The sequence below is a fragment of the Canis lupus genome, chromosome 32, assembly GCF_011100685.1.
Source record: "Canis lupus familiaris isolate Mischka breed German Shepherd chromosome 32, alternate assembly UU_Cfam_GSD_1.0, whole genome shotgun sequence".
Taxonomy (NCBI): domain Eukaryota; kingdom Metazoa; phylum Chordata; class Mammalia; order Carnivora; family Canidae; genus Canis; species Canis lupus.
This window is the reverse complement of record NC_049253.1, coordinates 33,447,359-33,464,793: the sequence shown is the minus strand read 5'-3', so window position 1 is coordinate 33,464,793 and position 17,435 is coordinate 33,447,359. Positions and strand designations below refer to the sequence as shown.

General features: G+C 41.5%; 1 protein-coding gene across 3 annotated transcripts in view; it reads right to left on the bottom strand.

Annotated features, from left to right (window-relative positions):
- Nucleotides 1-11,910, bottom strand: part of TMEM150C (transmembrane protein 150C) — an 85,456-nt gene extending 73,546 nt beyond the window's left edge. Inside the window, exons 1-2 of one of the 3 annotated variants that reach the window (XM_038582287.1) lie at nucleotides 11,675-11,890; nucleotides 786-858 (exon numbers count right to left, since the gene is read on the bottom strand). The gene's annotated coding sequence lies outside the window, so the exon portion shown is untranslated. Of the gene's footprint in view, nucleotides 1-785; nucleotides 859-11,674 lie in introns of all 3 variants that reach the window. The other 2 variants (XM_038582288.1, XM_038582284.1) reach the window with 2 other exon arrangements.
- Between the last annotated feature and the right edge of the window lie 5,525 nt (nucleotides 11,911-17,435).

Genomic DNA, 17,435 nt, shown 5'->3' with positions numbered 1-17,435 from the left:
GAGGAAAGGGCTAAGTACAGAACAAACAGGGTTTGAGGCCTGGCCATTGATGCCAACCACAGACATCGTGGGACAGGATGGAGATCAGTGCATAGAGACATAATCACTCCCCAGGACCACGATGAGGGACCCTGATTCTGACACCGCGCCGCTCCACCAGACCTGGGGACTAACCTCCAGTGAACAAGTGCCCATCTATCCGGGTAGGGGTGATGGTTTTTCTGATACAAGAGATCTTGTTATCTAACTGAAACCACAACAAAACATTTAGAATTAGAAAGAAATTCTATATTTTGCTCATTTCCTTTCTTTTAGGCAGCCAATTTGTGGTTTCTGATTCAAATCACTTCCCTCGTTCAGTTGGATAAAACAGACGGGAAGCGTGACTTATAAATAACACTCCCAGGATTCTGGGATCCTTGCTGCTGGTTGAATCGCGATATATCTTGTTGTAATAAAAATCTCTGTAGAACAAAGTTATGGCCAACCCTTCTCCAACCACCCATAATTCAAGTAACCTCTGACAGACAACAAAACTCTGCAAAGTTTGTTGAAGTGGCATTTGATCTTTTCCAACATCTACCCATTAAAGAAACTTTATAAGGGTGATGGGAAAGAGAAAGAGAACATATTTGGTAACAGGTTGTTCAGATGGGAGCTATTATTTTATTTCCATTTTGACGGAGGACCCAGAAACTAGTTGTGAGCCCCTCTCACATTCCAAGCAAGGCGCAGGACCATGATGCGGGACTTGCAAATGGGTGTTCCCTTAACGTCTCACTTACCAGGAAGATGTGAAAAGCTTGAGGTGGAGGCTGGTGAGGCTTCTTGGATCCCAGAAGGGTTTCTGTAGAGGAACTGAAATGAAGGTGTTCTAAGAGGTTCCTCTCATGCACCTGGCCAGGGAAAGGCTGGAGGGTTTTTTTTTTTTCCCCTCACCTTAAGTCTGGTGAGAGGTCCTTCAGGCAGAGCTCTCGGAGAGCTTGGGATGCGGCCTCTGCAGTTTGGGGAACGCCATGGGCTGGTGTCTGCCTCATGCATGAGAAATCTAAAGGGCCAGAGTTGGCAAAAGTGGCCTGAACATGGGATAGAGACCACGATAGGGGAAGTCATTTACTCCCACAGAAGAAAAGTCTAAAGAGAGTGACACAGACAGTGTGGGCTTGACTTTGATCCTACCCAGGAGGCTTGCCTGGAAAGGCAGAGACCTCGGCAGAAAGAAGCCAGAGGTTTGCCTCCAGATGACCGGGGCCCAGAAGAAGAATCTGAGGCAACCAGTCAGAGGCAAAATGAACTTGCCCGTGCCAAGGAAATGGGTGGTGAGAGATTCCTCAACAGGATGGTAGTGGTGAGAGTGGTTTTGGCAAACCTATAAAACTGCCCATGAGAGAAAGTGTCACTTGGAAACATCTGCCATGGCCAGAGAAGCTATGCCAGCTAGAGTCCCAAGGCCTTTCTTTCTCTCTCCTTGGGCCTCCTTCGCTCTCTCCCTTTCCCACTTCAACGCTAGAAGACTGAGCAGCCTCATGAGTGAGAAGGAGGGAAGAAGCCCCAGGCCTGGAGAAACACTCCCCTTTGCCACTAAAGTATGGAGTTTTTTTCTTTATTATGACCCACTCATTACTGATGTAGGACTGTATTTTTGATTAAAAGCAACCAGAGGCCCTTTTTGTTATTTGAGAGTGACCTCAAAAGTCATAAGGCCCACACTTTAATTCATCTAAGGAGCAGGAAAAGAAGTAGCCCCATACAGCAGAGTCAAATAGGCATGAAGGAGGAGAATAAGGCTGTTTTCTGATTATACCATGAGTCCTGCTGGGTCAGCAATACATTCAGATTTAATGCATTTATGCATCCCACCTTATGCCTTATACCTCAAAACTTCTGAGGATGTCTCATTTTGGCGTCTTACTTGAATTACAAATATGTGATATGTGTCAAGAAATCCCTTCACGTGTATGTAAATTATGACTTAAGTTTACCAACAAGAAAGTTAGAAGTGGAAATACTGGATTAAAACATCCAAATGGAGGGATCCCTGGGTGGCGCAGCGGTTTGGCGCCTGCCTTTGGCTCAGGGCGCGATCCTGGAGATCCGGGATCGAGTCCCACGTCGGGCTCCCGGTGCATGGAGCCTGCTTCTCCCTCTGCCTGTGTCTCTGCCTCTCTCTCTCTCTCTCTCTCTCTCTCTCTCTGTGTGACTATCATAAATAAATAAAAATTAAAAAAAATATCCAAATGGATCTCAATGTTGGTTTAACCTTCTATTAAATAGTGGGCTGCCACATTTTCCTCATCTCTAAGTGGCTAGGATTAGATAAAAAGTACCTCCCACTCAGAAAATTCTTTTTTGAAAGGCTACAGCCACATCCAGCATGTCCTAGCTCAAGGACATATTAATTTTTCAGAATCTGCTCCACCAGGCCAGCAGCCCTCAAATCAGCATCTCTGCAGTGCTCTGGAGTGGTAAAAGGGAAAGATTTCCAGCATGTAAACTAATATCTACAGGGGTGCCTTCCTGTGGAGGCTGACATGTGGCGGAGGTTGATATGATCACCTTGGTGACAGTTTCCGTATTATGTACTTGGCAACTGAGATCTGGGAATCCCCAAGTACTTCTCTGTATCCTCTTGAGTGCTAGGTATCATTATCCCATTCTCTTCCTCCAGTGGGAGAACAGAGTTGCAAAGACGTCTGTGTCTGGTATTCAGAGGGAAAACCTTGAATAAACAACAGATTCCATATTTTGAAATTCACTGTGACCCCATTTTCCCTATTTGAACTAAGAGACTGTTGTTTGCTGCAAGAGAATAAGCCAGGAAGTGTGACCAGTTTTTATTTCAATCAATCCCTTCTCTTTTAGACCTTTTGCCAACATGCATTAAGTTTATGGGAGCCATCCATTATTTATCTGATAAAAAATACTTACTAAATCAGAACGCTAAAGATTAATCGCTTTATAGCATGCTAGTCTTTTGTTACAAAAAACTGTTTTTGAGGAATTTAGATCATTCTTTTTAAAAAAGATTTATTTATTTATTTTAGAGATAGCAAGTGAGCCAGTGCAAGCAGGGGGCGGGGTCAGGGGAGAGGAAGAGACTCTCAAGCAGACTCACCACTGAGCACAGAGCCCGACTTGCGGGCTCAATTCCCACCACTCTGAGATAATGACCTGAGGCCAAATCAAAAGTCTGATGACAAACCAACTGAGCAACTCAGGCACCCCAGAATTTAGATCATTCTCATTTAGTCTTCTAAAGTTCTAGCCAAGAGATGTTGCTTCAAGCCCTAGGGTTTTGTTGCTCCACTCTGCTGCCTGACCTGGGCTGCCCTAGCCTCTACCCCTAGACCACACTATGACCAGCAGCTAGAGTTAACATGGAACAGAGTCGAGGGCCTCCTGGCTCCTGCTTCAGTGTACACTCTGCACTTGTTGTTAACTCTTTTATCTATTTATTTTTAAAGATTCTATTTACTTATTAGAGAGAGAGAGAGAGATCACGAGCAGGGGGGAAGGGCAGAGGGAGAAGCAGATTCCCCACTGAGCAGGGAGCCTAACTCCAGTACTCGATTCCAGGACCCTGGGATCATGACTTGAGCCGAAGGCAGATGCTTAACCAACTGAGCCACCCAGGCGCCTGACTGTTAACTATTTTAATTATCACCCCTGGATGGGGGCTTAATTTCTTTTCACAGACACACACACACAGACACACACACAAAATCTCACAAAAAAACTTTTTATCTCCTATAATTCCCTCTTGCTCTCTTCCCTCTTAGAATACAAAAGTCCTCATTCTGCTTCCAAGTTTAATTCTACCAGTTGTTATTCTTATTTCTGTCCTCTCCCAAGACTGTCTCTTAAGGGTGTTGTCTAATCTTTCCTTCTCAAGTGCCTATAAACATGGGCATATTTCCTCCATCCTAAAAACACCTTCCATACTTTCACAGTCTAATTCCTATTTCATTATTTCCCTTCCCCTTGATGAGAAATTTCTCAAAAGCATAGTCTCCTGCTACCTCCTCTTTAGTCTGGTCCTTGATGAACTCTCAGCCCCCAAAAATCTGAATTCCACACCCATTATGTCGAAAATGTTCCCTTGTAGATGCATGAGGAATGACCTTTCGGGTACCAAGTTCCACTGCCGGCTAATGGACTTCTGCTTCACCTCCCTGTCCTCTTTGAAACTTGACTGGTCCTTCCCATCCTGGCATATAATTGCAATCCCCTGGATTTCCTTCTTCCTCTCTGACTATTTCCTCACATATTCCTTCACAGGAATGCAAGTACGGGAATGTGGTCTTCAATATTCTGCACTTGATCTTCTCTCTTCTAACACTGTGATCTCCCCCTCTGTATAATGTTATTGCTTTCCATATGACTCCCCAAAACATTCATCTGTCATGAGTCTTTATCTGATGAGCCAGCCAGCCAATACCTCCAACTCAAAGCCAAATTCTAGGAACACCTCCTATTTGTAGACCAGCCTGGAATCTTGAATTAGCAACAACTCCTTTTCTCTTTGAGTGATCTCATCTTTACCTGGTAACTAAGTCCTATTTCTTGCTCTACTTATACAAAGTCTTAGGAATCTGTTGCTTTGGGGCAAGGCTTCATCACCCCCAGCAAGCCTGATTGCCTTATTTCCTCTTCCTGCCTCTAATCTCCCCTACTCCAATTCCCTTTCATGCTATTCCCCAGATCTTTTTTTTTTTTTTAAGATTTTATTTATTTATTCGTGAGAGACAGAGAGAGAGAGAGAGAGAGAGACTGAGAGAGAGAGAGAGAGAGAGGCAGAGACACAGGCAGAGAGAGAAGCAGGCTCCATGCAAGGAGCCTGACATGGGACTCGATCCTGGGTGTCCAGGATCAGGCCCTGGGCTGAAAGCAGAGCTAAACCGCTGAGCCAACTGGGGCTGCCCCCCAGATCTTTTAAAACCATTTTAGTTTCTTTCTTTATTTCACCTTTTCAGGGGGATACACGGCCCTATACATGGCCCAATTAAAAAGTGAAAAAAATCCACTTTTGTATAAAGAAAAATTAATAGTCTTCCACTGTCTCTACCTTTTTCCTTCCTATCTCTCAATATTAACAGCCCAGTATAAATCCTTTGAAAACTTTTTCATGCTCATACAAACATCTATTCACATTTTTAACATAAAAATGGAGTCATAGTACCTTAGAACTCTCTTCTCACTTCAAAGTGTATCATGGTCATCTCTCTAAGTCAATAGATATAAAGCTAACTCATTTTAAAGAAAAAAGAATCATAGCTTTATTGAGATGTCATTCACACATCACATAATTTTCCATTTAAAGCGAACAATTCAATGATTTTTAGTGTATTCACAGAGTTGTGCAACCATTACTATGATCAATTGTAGAATGTTTCACCACTTCAAAAAGAACCCTCATATCCATTATCTGTCATTCCCTACTTTCCTCCAGCACCTCTCTCAGCCCCTTGCCACTACTAATCTACTTCCTGTTTCCATGGATTTGTCATTCTGGATATTTCTTTTTTTTTTCATTCTGGATATTTCAAATAAATAATCATATAAATATGGTTATTGGTGTCTGAATTCTTTCACTTAGCATGTTTTCAAGATTCATCCATGTAGCATTTATCAGTACTTAGTTACTCTTTTTTAGCTAATTAATATTCCACTGGATGGATATGCCATATTTTATTTATCCATTCATCTGTTGATAGATATTTGGATTGTTTCTACCTTTAACTATTATGAATAATGTTGAAATGAACACTTGTGTATAAGTTTCTTTTTAAAGATTTTATTTATTTATTCATGAGACACACAGAGAGGGAGAGAGAGAGAGAGAGAGAGAGAGAGAGGCAGAGACACAGGCAGAGGGAGAAGCAGGCTCCATTCAGGGAGCCTGTTGTGGGACTCGATCCCAGGACCCCAGGATCAGGCGCTGGACTGAAGGCAGGCGCCAAACCGCTAAGCCACCCAGGCTGCTCTGTGTATAAGTTTTTTAAATGTAGATATATTTATAAGTTTCTCTGAGGATACACCTAGGAGTGAAATTTTGTGTAAGGGTAACTATATTTAACCTTTTGAGGAACTGCCACACTGTTTTACAAAGTGACTATACCATTTTACATTACTACCAGTGGTGTATGAGGGTCCCCACTTCTTCACATCTCCCCCAATGATTGTTACTGTGTTTATTTTAAAAATTGGTTTTAAAATTATAGCCATCCTAACATCTAGTTGCCCTGATTGGACCTCCAATGGAAACTGAATAGAAATGGCAAGAGCAGATTTGCTCAATCTTGCTCCAATTGTAGGGGGAAAGCATTCAATTTTTTACCATTGAACATGATGTTGGCTATGGGTTTTGTAAATGATTACTATCAAGTTGAGAATGTTGCCTTCAATTCCTAGTTTGTTGAGTGCTTTGTCATGAAGGGGTGTTGGATTTTGTTCAATGTGTTGGATATATATGCTTATGTACTTATGCTTATATTTCTGAAAGAAAATCCTATATGTGAGATTTCTGATTCAAAATGTGTATATATTTTAGTTTTTTATAGATATTTCCAGATATCTTTCCAAAAAGATTGAAACAATTTGGACCAGTGCCATCTATGTATGAGAATATCAGCTTTTCTACACTCCACCAATACTAAATGTTATCATTGTTTTAAAATATATTTTAAAAAGTTTTTATTTATTTATTCATGAGAGACACAGAGAGAGAGGCAGAGACATAGGCAGAGGGAAAAGCGGGCTCCCCATGGGGAGTCCAATGAGGGACTCGATCCCAGAACCCCAGGATCATGACCTGAGCCAAAGGCAGATGCTCAATCACTGAGCCACCCAGGTGCCCTTGTTTTTAAATATTTTTTAAAGATTTATCTATTCATTTTAGAAAGAGAGAGGGAGGGGCAGAGGCAGAGGGAGAGATAATCCCAAGCAAACTCCATGCTGAGTATGAAGCCTGATGCAGGGCTTGATCCCGCAACTCAGAGATCACGACCTGAGCAGGAACCAAGAGTTGGATGCTCAATTGATTACTCTATCCAGGGACCCTTGGTTTTAAATGTTTTCAAATTACCAATTTGATACTTTTCCATTTTCCTCACTTCTATTTTTCTTTTTTTTTTAAGATTTTATTTTATTTATTTGAGAGAGAGAGAGAGCATGAAAGAAAGAGAGCAAGGGGAAGGGGCAGAGGGAGAAGCAGACTCCCTGCTGAGCAGGGAGCCCAGTGGGGGACTCAATCCTAGGACCTTGGGATCATGACCTGAGCCGAAGGCAGATGCTTAACCAACTAAGACACCCAGGCTCAGTATGTATTTTTCTGTTAAATAATTTAAAACTTTTAAAATTTATTTTTGACATAAAAATATTTATAATTTTTTAAAAGTCAAATATTTCTCTTCTTCCTTCCTAAGACCAAAGAGAAATATTCAACCCTAAAGAAATATTCCCTTCCCTTCCTCCCTTCCTTCCTTCTTTCTTTTCCTTATTGCTTCTTATAGTTTACAGGTTTCCAGTCTTACTGGGGAAGGTCTTTTCCAGTCCAGTTTATACAGACATTTTCCCAGTCTTCTCTGAACATTTTTATTATTTTTTTTGTTTTTTTACTTTTAATTTTCTGATACATTTGAAATTTTTTATTTATGTTGCAAGGTAGGGTCAAACTTGGTCTCCATCCAGTTTGATTGATAATTATGACAGTACTTTTTTTTAAAGATTTATTTATTTATGATAGACAGAGAGAGAGAGAGAGAGAGAGGGAGGCAGAGACACAGGAGGAGGGAAAAGCAGGCTCCATGCCGGGAGCCCGACGTGGGACTCGATCCCGGGACTTCAGGATCGCGCCCTGGGCCAAAGGCAGGCGCTAAACTGCCGAGCCACCCAGGGTTCCCCAATTATGACAGTACTTTTAATTAAATAAACCATCATTACATTTATCATGGACTAATTTTAATGCCAACCTGGATTTATTTCTGGGTTCTTTGTGCCAATACCATTCCTTTTTGATAATTTTAATAAAGTAAGACAAACTGTTCCTTGCCATTCTTTTTCACAAATTTCTTCCCTATCCTTAGACAGTTATTTTGTTATATTCCAGTGAATGTTATTAGCTGACTTCTCAGCTTTCCAAACACCCTTTTCCTACTGGGCAGCAGCCATGCAGTTTGGATAGACTGATCCACTCTTGGCCATAGGGTTGGCCTCAATTGGCCTAAACCAATCGGTTTAATCCTATTTCTCTGGCTCTGGCTCAAGAATTTGTTCTTGGGGGAGTGAGACCTAAATTGGTTTAATTAGAATGGAACTTAGGATTTTTCATTAAAGGTTGAGAGAAATAGCAAATAGCCCTGGTGGCAGCAATCTTGCAACCTGGAGAGAAGCCAGTCTGAGGATGATGCCAACACACCCACTAAATTCCCTTTTCTAAGCTCATTGGAGTCAGGTTTTCTGTTACTGCAATGGAAAGCCCTCTAACTGATATACATGTGGGGTTTTCAAAATTTTTTCTTCTAAAAACTAATATGAAAATGATCTTTCATTAACCCCAAACCCTCCCATTTCTCCACTGGATGCAAAACTAGGTTACAACCATTTAACATGACCTTTGGGACTTGCTACAGTCTGATTCTATCCCACTCCCCAGCCTTGTTTCCCATTACATTGTCCTTCCCCGCCAGCGCATCACATTAAGTCCACCTCCAATGCATATCCCCATCCCCATGCCTCTACTGGCATTCTTATATGTTCAGCATTATCTTAAAGATGTGTACAGATTTTGCCATTCAATCCCCAAACACGTATTGAATGCCTACTTCTATGGGAATAGCCTGTGCAAAGCACTGGGGACACAAATATGAGTGAAAGACAAATGCTGCTTTAAAGGACCTACTGTGTGATGGGAGAGTCAGACTCATTAACCAGAGGGCTTCAACGTGGTGTGAGGAATGTTCTCAGAGTCAGCAGTACAATGCTTTGTATACGGTAATGATGAATCAGTATTTGTTAAACAGAATGGGAATTAAGGCCACCTTAACGCAGACATGTATTCTAGATCCTTATAGTTGCATATACCCAAAGAAAAATTAGTGCATTTGAAGGAACAAAACTGTGCAGAAAAATAAACATACTAAATGAGTACAAAATTTTAACAAAGTATAGTCATTTACAACTCTTTCCTTGTGATGTCTTTGTGAGGTTTTGGTATCAAGGTAATACTGGCCTCAAAAAAGGCGAGTTGAGCTGTTATTTTTTAAAAGATTTGATTTATTTATTCATGAGAGACAGATAGAGAAAGAGAGGCAGAGGGAGAGGGAGAAGCAGGCCACAGGGAGCCCGACACAGGACTCAATCCCAGGACCCTGGGATCATGACCTGAGCCGAAGGCAGATGCTCAACCAACTGAGCCACTCATGAGCTAAGTTATTTTTTAACAACTTTATGATATTCCATGATTTTCCAGTACTAGCTCCCCTGCTCCACACACACTGTGGAACTGGGGCAGGCCCCAGGCTGCTGAAGATGAAGTGAGATGAGTGGAACCAATGGATCAAGAAAGAAGTGAGCTATGGACACATGCACTCAGGATAGAGCCTGGGCCAGTGAAAAGATGGCTTCAGCTTGGTTCATCTTTAGCACCTCAGTCACCTTAGATACCCCAGCATCTTCACACAGTTCCTGACACATACATACTGTAGGCACTCAATTATTGCTCACTGAGTTGTAAACACTCCCATTTTCCCCTCTTAAAAAGCCCTATCTTATCTCCAAGCTATTTGTTACCTTCTTCCCCATCTCTTCCTGGCCGTTTCTCCTTCAAGGCTGCATCTACCTTCAATGGAACTACAGCAACCTGTGAGAGAAGGTGGGCTGGGCCTGTTAGCAAGAAGCTGATCCACCCAGGAATTCCAAACTCTCCTGGGGCCTGTCTCCTAGGACAAAGTGAATAACAAATCTCTGGACTGTGTATTTCTGAACTGGTCCCTGAGAACCAGGGCCTGCAGTATCAGACCACAGCCCCCGCTGCGTGAGTCTGTCCAATCTTTATATGCAGCTCGGCACTGCACATACACAGTTAATTATCTTCCTCACCTTTTTGCTCCTTCAAATCCACTAATTGAAAGCTAGGCATCCAACACTACCACCTGGCCATCTCAGCCCCTGGCCTCCGCAGATTCCCCGTCTCCCCTCAGGCTGTGCCTTCAAGCCTGCAGAGCTCTGAGCCTCCAAAAGGCAGGCTGGCCAGATCCTTCCCCACGGGGGTTTGGGGGTAGGGTGCTGGCTGAACCTCCCCTTGGCTGCCCTTTGTTAACAGCTTCCATTACTCTAGATACAGTATGTGAAAATAACAGGACTCTCCTCGTTTTAAAGCGTCTTCAATGTTGCACTGGCTTAGTCTGCTCTCCCCCTGACTGTGAGTTGTTAGTGAGTTAAAGTTCGGGATTCACAAGCACGACTTTCTGAGAGGCCATCTTGCATTACAAATAGGCATGACAGGCTCCCAAGTGCTGGGTGAGAAGGAGGCCCCTGCAGGAGGCAAATCAAGTCAATTCAATTAAACTCTACCCAGCAACCTCCTGTCAGGGAACATACAAATCAAGCAACAGTACAAGTTGGTTCTTAAGCCATCAAGCTGGTTGTGTCACCTTGGGCTAGCCAAATTCTCTGGGTCTTACCTGCAAATTAAAGTCTTGGACCTTAAATGATCTAGCTCTCACAGACTATGATTTCAGACATAGGGTCATACATGCAGCATGGAGCTGAGGCCAGTCACTGTGGGATACCCTGTCCTTCCCCATTAATAGATTTGCACAGACGAAACCTGATTAAAAATCACACCAAGAGCAGTCTTAGGTAATTAATTAAAAATTCTAACACTAAAAGGGGAGGGAGCATCACTGGTTGCCAAACAAAAGACTGTCAACGGTCCTTGTCGGCAGAAGGGTGGGTCAGGCTTGGGCTTTGGTTTAGCTGCAAATGGTTGGGCTGCTCCGGCCTTCTTCCCAACCATTGCCATCCTATGGCCTCACGTGAGGGAGTTCAGGGAGACTAGCTTGCAGAGTATAGCAATGGAATCAATTTCTATTCTATAAGGGCAGCTCTACCTTTCTTTCTGTTGTATATATATATGCATGTGTCTCCTTAATACTTGAAAGACAATATTAATTAATGCAATCTCCCCCTTATCTTATGGAATTCTTCCTCACTTACTCCATCTAACTCCATCTAAGACAGTTGGGGTGTGCTCTATCTCAGCACCTGTTTCTTTCCTTTGCAACACTTATTACAATCTGTAATGATCTTGTTTATTTATTTATTAACTTATAAATTGTTGGTTTCTCCTTTCAGAATCTAAGCTCAGCAAGATCACGATGCAGTCTATCTTGTTCATGGTTTTATCCAAGTGTCTAGCTCACTGCTTGGCACATATTAATTATTCAATAAGTATTTGTGGAATAAGAGACATGCCAAGATAACATATTTTCATGTAACCACACACATACATAAGAAAATCATTCATTAGTGCGTATTATGTGCCAGGCTTTGTTCTAGGCACTTTACATGGGTTAACACATTTAGTTCTCACATAACTGTATGAAGTAGGTGTCATCATTATCCCCAGTTAACAGTGAAGTAAACAGAGGCACAAAGTGGATAATTAACTCACCTAAGGTCACACAGTGAGCTGAGTTGGGCTGGAACTGAATCCCAGCAATCTCTCTCCAGAGTCTGTGTTCTTAACCATTATGCTGTCAAAACCCTGAACAAATAATAAAATATTTAGCACATTTTGAGTCTTCACTCTTGGCTGCTCACCTGATAATCTATCTCAGCCTTCTGCACCTTTTTCTTGCTAACAGAACCTCTCTTTGGTTCAGAAAGTCAATGTGGCCAATCTCAGCACTGAGCCAATCTTGATAACTCCATGTCCATTTCCTATTTGCTCACATCCTCAGCCTCTTTTGCATATAGTAGGCATGTGCCCCATTCTGGCCAATGAGAAACCAGAAATCAATTGAGGGATTTTTCTCTTAAAAAGAGCCCAGCAGGGGCTAAGAGCTCACTGATGCCATTTTTCTTCTTGCTCTGTATGTGGAGTTGTAAAGGCTGTCTTAGGATCATGAAAGGATGGATATGAGAACAAAATGCAGACCTGCTCAGGATGGTAAACTAAAAACAGAGTAAAAACACAAGTCTGGGGGCACCTGAGTGGCTCAGCTGTTGAGCATCTGCCTTTGACTCAGGTTGTGATCCCGAGGTTCTGGGATGGAGTCCCGCATCAGGCCCCCCACCAGAAGCCTTCTTCATCCTCTGCCTCTCTCTGTGTCTCTCATGAATTAAAAAAAAAAAAAAAAGCTTAAAGAAAAATCACGGGTCTGATGACATCGTGGAGCTGTTGAGTCTGGGAATCACTTATTTCAACTTCTTAATATAAGGTTAATTAAATATCTGTATGTAACTGTTTTTTTAAAAAAAAAGCTTTATTGAGGTACAATTTAATTTAGGCGCCATTAAATGCACCCATGTTAAACATACACTTTTAGTAAATTTACAGAGTTGTGCAGTCACCACTACCATCCAGTTTTAGAACATTTCCATCACCCCATAAAGATTCTTTGTGCCTGTTTGCAGCCAATCCCCATTCGTACATCTCTAGGTAAGTACTAATTTGCTTTCTGTCTCCATAGATTTGCCTTTTCTGGACATTTCATAAACACCTTTTTTTTTTAGCTGAAATTATTCCTAATTGCTATTCATAGCATATGACTATGCAACTGGTAATGGAACCCACACTCAGGTGACAGCAAAATGAAAGAAACAGGATGGCCAAAATGTAGAGTAAGAGAAAAAGCCCTCGACCAGGAGATCACATTTTGGTGCCAGCTCTTTTCCTAACCAGCTGTGTACCTTCAGTAAGTTTTTAAACTTCTCTGAGCTGATTTTTCTCAATCATGAAATGGGAAAATCCCAGTGAATGGCTTTTAAGTTCCCTTCTAGATCTCAGGTTCTAAACGTTTTTCTTAAGAAATAAAGGCAGTATTTGAGTTATTTCAGAAAAAAAAATCTGTTTCATTCAACAAAAACTGATTAAGACAATTCCATTCTTTATTCATCTAAACAGGCATGTTAAGGTAGATAACTGTACTAAATGGGAGAACTGAGGAATGTTATGAAATATCTGTCAAAGAAAGGGATCAATATTGGGCAGGAAGGTTGTATGGAAAAGAAAATGAATGAGTTGTTACAAAAGGTCATGTTTGTTTGGACCTCTTGTCAGAAATAAAGGTGAAGGATGCCTAGAACATGTTCTATGTATGGTACATATGAATGCCTACCCATGAATATTTCTTTTGCAAAAGGGATGCTATGAGTTGGAGAGTGTTATCTCATGATTGTAGAGAAATAGGATCATATTTACCCTTAAAAGTGTATATGTTATTTTCCATTTTTTAAAGAAGCTCTACACCCAATGTGGAGCTTGAACTGACAAGAGGTCCAAGCAAGTATGAGTCTTTTTCAAGATCAAGAGTCACATGCTCTACTGACTGGGCCAGCCAGGTGCCCCTGTTATTGTCAAAATTTTTTTTTATGATAGTCACACAGAGAGAGAGAGAGAGAGGCAGAGACACAGGCAGAGGGAGAAGCAGGCTCCATGCACCGGGAGCCCAAAGTGGGATTCGATCCCAGGTCTCCAGGATCGCGCCCTGGGCCAAAGGCAGGCACCAAACCGCTGCGCCACCCAGGGATCCCTATTGTCAATTTTTTTTTTCCTATTGTCAATTTTTAAAAGGTGCAATAATGTTATTATGGTTACAGATTTTTTTTTTTTTAAAAAAAACAAGAGTCCTCTAGGGGTGATGGGACTATTCTGTATCCTGAATGTAATGATGATTACATGAATCTATCCATATGTTAAAACTTATGAAACTAAACACACAGCAAAAGGGAAGTTTTACTGTATGTAAATTCAAAGATTAAAATTTTAAAAAGAGTCCTTACCTTTTAGAGACACATGTTGAAACATTCATGGGTGAAATGATACAAAATCTAGTATTTGCTTCAAATATGGGAGGGAGGGAAATGGTGGGGTGTCGATGAAACAAGATTGGCACCCCATGAGTTGATAATTGTTGAAACTGGGTTCATTATACTCTGCAGGATTCATTATGCTCTCTTCTCTCTTTCTGTTTATGTTCAAAGATTTTCATCATAAAAAATGAAAAATAAAAAGCATTGGTGGGCAACAATAAGGTTTCTTCCTGCTTTCATTACATGCTTAACAGAAGCTTATTTCTGATTTCCAGACTGGTGGCTCTCCCAAAGGGAAGGAGTTGTCTACACAGATGAAATGACAGGGAAAATACATCATCTTTCTATATAATTTATGCACATTTCATGATACGAGAAATTATTTTTATGTATATAATCCAGCTGAGCTAATTACATTTTAAAAGTTATCTTTATATCAAATGGGAAACTAATAGCTACCATCTATTGAGCACCTGCTTATGATAGTCAGCAAAACAATCCTTCGAATAAATTATCTTAAATCTTTACACCTCCCCCAGAAGATGTTATTCCCATTTTACAAAAGAGAAAACCAAGGTTTAGGGAGGACAGACTACGTATCTAACATAGTACAATTGGAATGCAAATTCTGACCTAATTCCAGAGACTGCCTCATATCCAATGGACAGTAGGACTTCTGGAGCCGATACTCTTCTGAGTGGGATAGCTTTTTCAAGTTCTGTGCCACTTCCACCTGCTTCTCTTCTAGCATCTGGAGCCTATAACCTTCTTCAGAGGACTCCTGAGAGCTACTAGGGTCAGCTTTACCCCAGCCCAGACAGCCAAAAGTGCACAGAGCTTATATCCCTTTAAAGTGGTGCAAAGCTAGTGGTTCACTGCTCAGGGTACCAAAGTCTCTTGCTCTGATGGAGATAAACTCTGAGAAGCAGAACAGGCACCTGAAATCGCACACTTGCTCAGTGTCTCCCACTTCCCTGCCTTGCTTCCCCCCATCCCTCACTGGCTTTCCCTGGGAATGTTTGTTTAATAAGTCACTTGCTCATGATCCCCTCATGTCAGGGGCAACTTCTTGGGAGGCCAACCAAAGACAACTGCTTTTTCCTATTTCGATGCAGTTTCATTGCTAATAATTCCTTACCTAGGAAGCATTTATGAGAATGGTTATGTGTTTGCACATAGGTAAAGTCATAGATACTTAAATATTTATGTATGCAATCACTGCAGTAACTGGAAATAGGTCAAAGAAGCAGGGACAGGTATTACTTCTATAAAGATCACAGTGGCCTGTAATAAAAAGCTAAGGAATGTGCTCTCCTCTGCCACTTGTAACAGAGTTATATTAGAATGCGCTTCCAAATTGTGATCCATACCATTTGATGAACCAATACTGCTTTATCCCAGAAAGGTGGCAATAAGTGTTGGGAAGAGAGTCCGATAGTATGGGTTGAAGAGGAAAGAGAGGATGCTTTGAAAAGACTTAAAATCAGGTTGTAAATGCTTTAAAAACAACACAAGACTTTCCTGTGAGCCCCTTGCTGGAAAACAGATATTGCATTTATACAGAATAGAGCCCAATGTGTTGCATCCCCACTGAGAAAAGGATTTCAGTTTGGAAAGGATTCTTCTAGCCATCATGTTGTGTTATCCACAGGAAATGTGGTTCCATATCTAAACTGGGGGATTAGTAGTTCAGCTTCATGACTTTGCAGTTCTGTGAGGCTGCAAGTTACTTCACGTCTTGGATCTTCTATTTCCTATCCTGTAAAATGGGACAGCAATAACAACCAGCCCATATTGTTGTCTTGAGAGTTGTATACATGATATGAATTCAATGAATGATCATTATTACTATTAGGGGAGCTGTAAATATTCTTCTTGGAATGTCTTTAGTAATGACATGGGGCTGGAGAGTTTGCAAGGCATGTTTGTTCACTGCTAGGGGCACTGCTAGGGGCACCTTCTTTAGAAAGAAATATGTCAAAGGGCACCTGGGCGGTTCAGTTAGTGAAGCGTCTGCCTTCAGCTCAGGGTCCTGGGATCAAGCCCTGAGTCAGGCTCCCTGCTCAGTGAGAAATCTGATTCCCATCTCCCTCTGCCCCTCCAGCCTACTCATCTTCTCTCTCTCTCTCTCAAATAAATAAATAAAATATTTTAAATAAAGAAATCTAGCAAATCAAATACCCCTAGACAAAGTCAGAGCTTCCACAGCAATTTGTCCTCTATGATATATTGCTTTACCATGGGATATTCTGATTTTTCTGCTAACATGTCTCGCCCCATCACCATAAAGAGAACTCTTTGAGTGCCCTGGAAAATAGTTATGATGAATTGTTATGTGAAAAAGAAAAAAAATTATCTAAATGATCATTATAACCCTGTAAAAATTATATGGATGCATACAAATAAGCACTAGAAGGGGATGCGGACATTTGAAAACAGGTTATTTTATTACAGTGATGAACCTATGGATATTTTAAAAAAGATTTTATTTATTTAGAGAGAGAGAGATAGCATAGGACGGGGGAAGGGCCAAGGGAGGGAAGAAGGAGAAGCTGACTCCCCGCTGAGCAAGGAGCCCATCGTGAGGCTCAATCAGGACCTTGGGATCAGGACCTGAGCTGAAGACAGACTCTAACCTGACTGAGCCAGTCACGCCCCCCAATTAAAAAAAAATAGCTTTCCATTAGTATTGCTATAATACTGTGTGTACATGTGAAGTTAAACAATATTTTTAAACTAAAAAAAGTAGGGGACCTTCCACTGTGTAACTATCTCAGGTTTTCACAAAACAATGGCTCTCAAGGTCCACTATGGCCAAGAGTTTGGTATTTTCCAGCTCCTAGGACCACACTCTGAGACTCCTGGGACAGCTCAGTAGCAATTGCTTATGTGTAACATCTATGCTGTCAAAATCCAGTCGAAAAGTGGTTACAATAAGGTAGAGTCTGGAGCTTGGTACCATCCTAGGGAAGCCTTGTGAAAGCATTGACCCCTAATTCTAAAAGTACTATTTAAACATTTATGGAATATCTGCTATGTGCCAGTGACTCTCCTAAGTGCTGGTGATGCAGAAGATGAACAGGACAATATTCTTGTCCCTCAAGGGAGTTCAAAGCCTGACCCAGGGAGGGGAAACAGCAAGAAAACAACTATACTATAATATGGTAAATGCCAAGATAGTGCATGAAATAGGTGCTATGGGATGGTTAATTAGGGCGTGTTGGGACAAAGATTAGGAATGACTTTTAAAGTGGCTGAGGTCAAGAAGAGCTCAGTATAAGGGCGTGAAGAAATATCATTGAACACAAGAGGAAGTGTATCCTGGCCCCTCAAGATGCAGGAATCACAATTCCTAGATATCAAATACCTTAGGAAGTAAGGTGCCTGGCTGGCTCAGT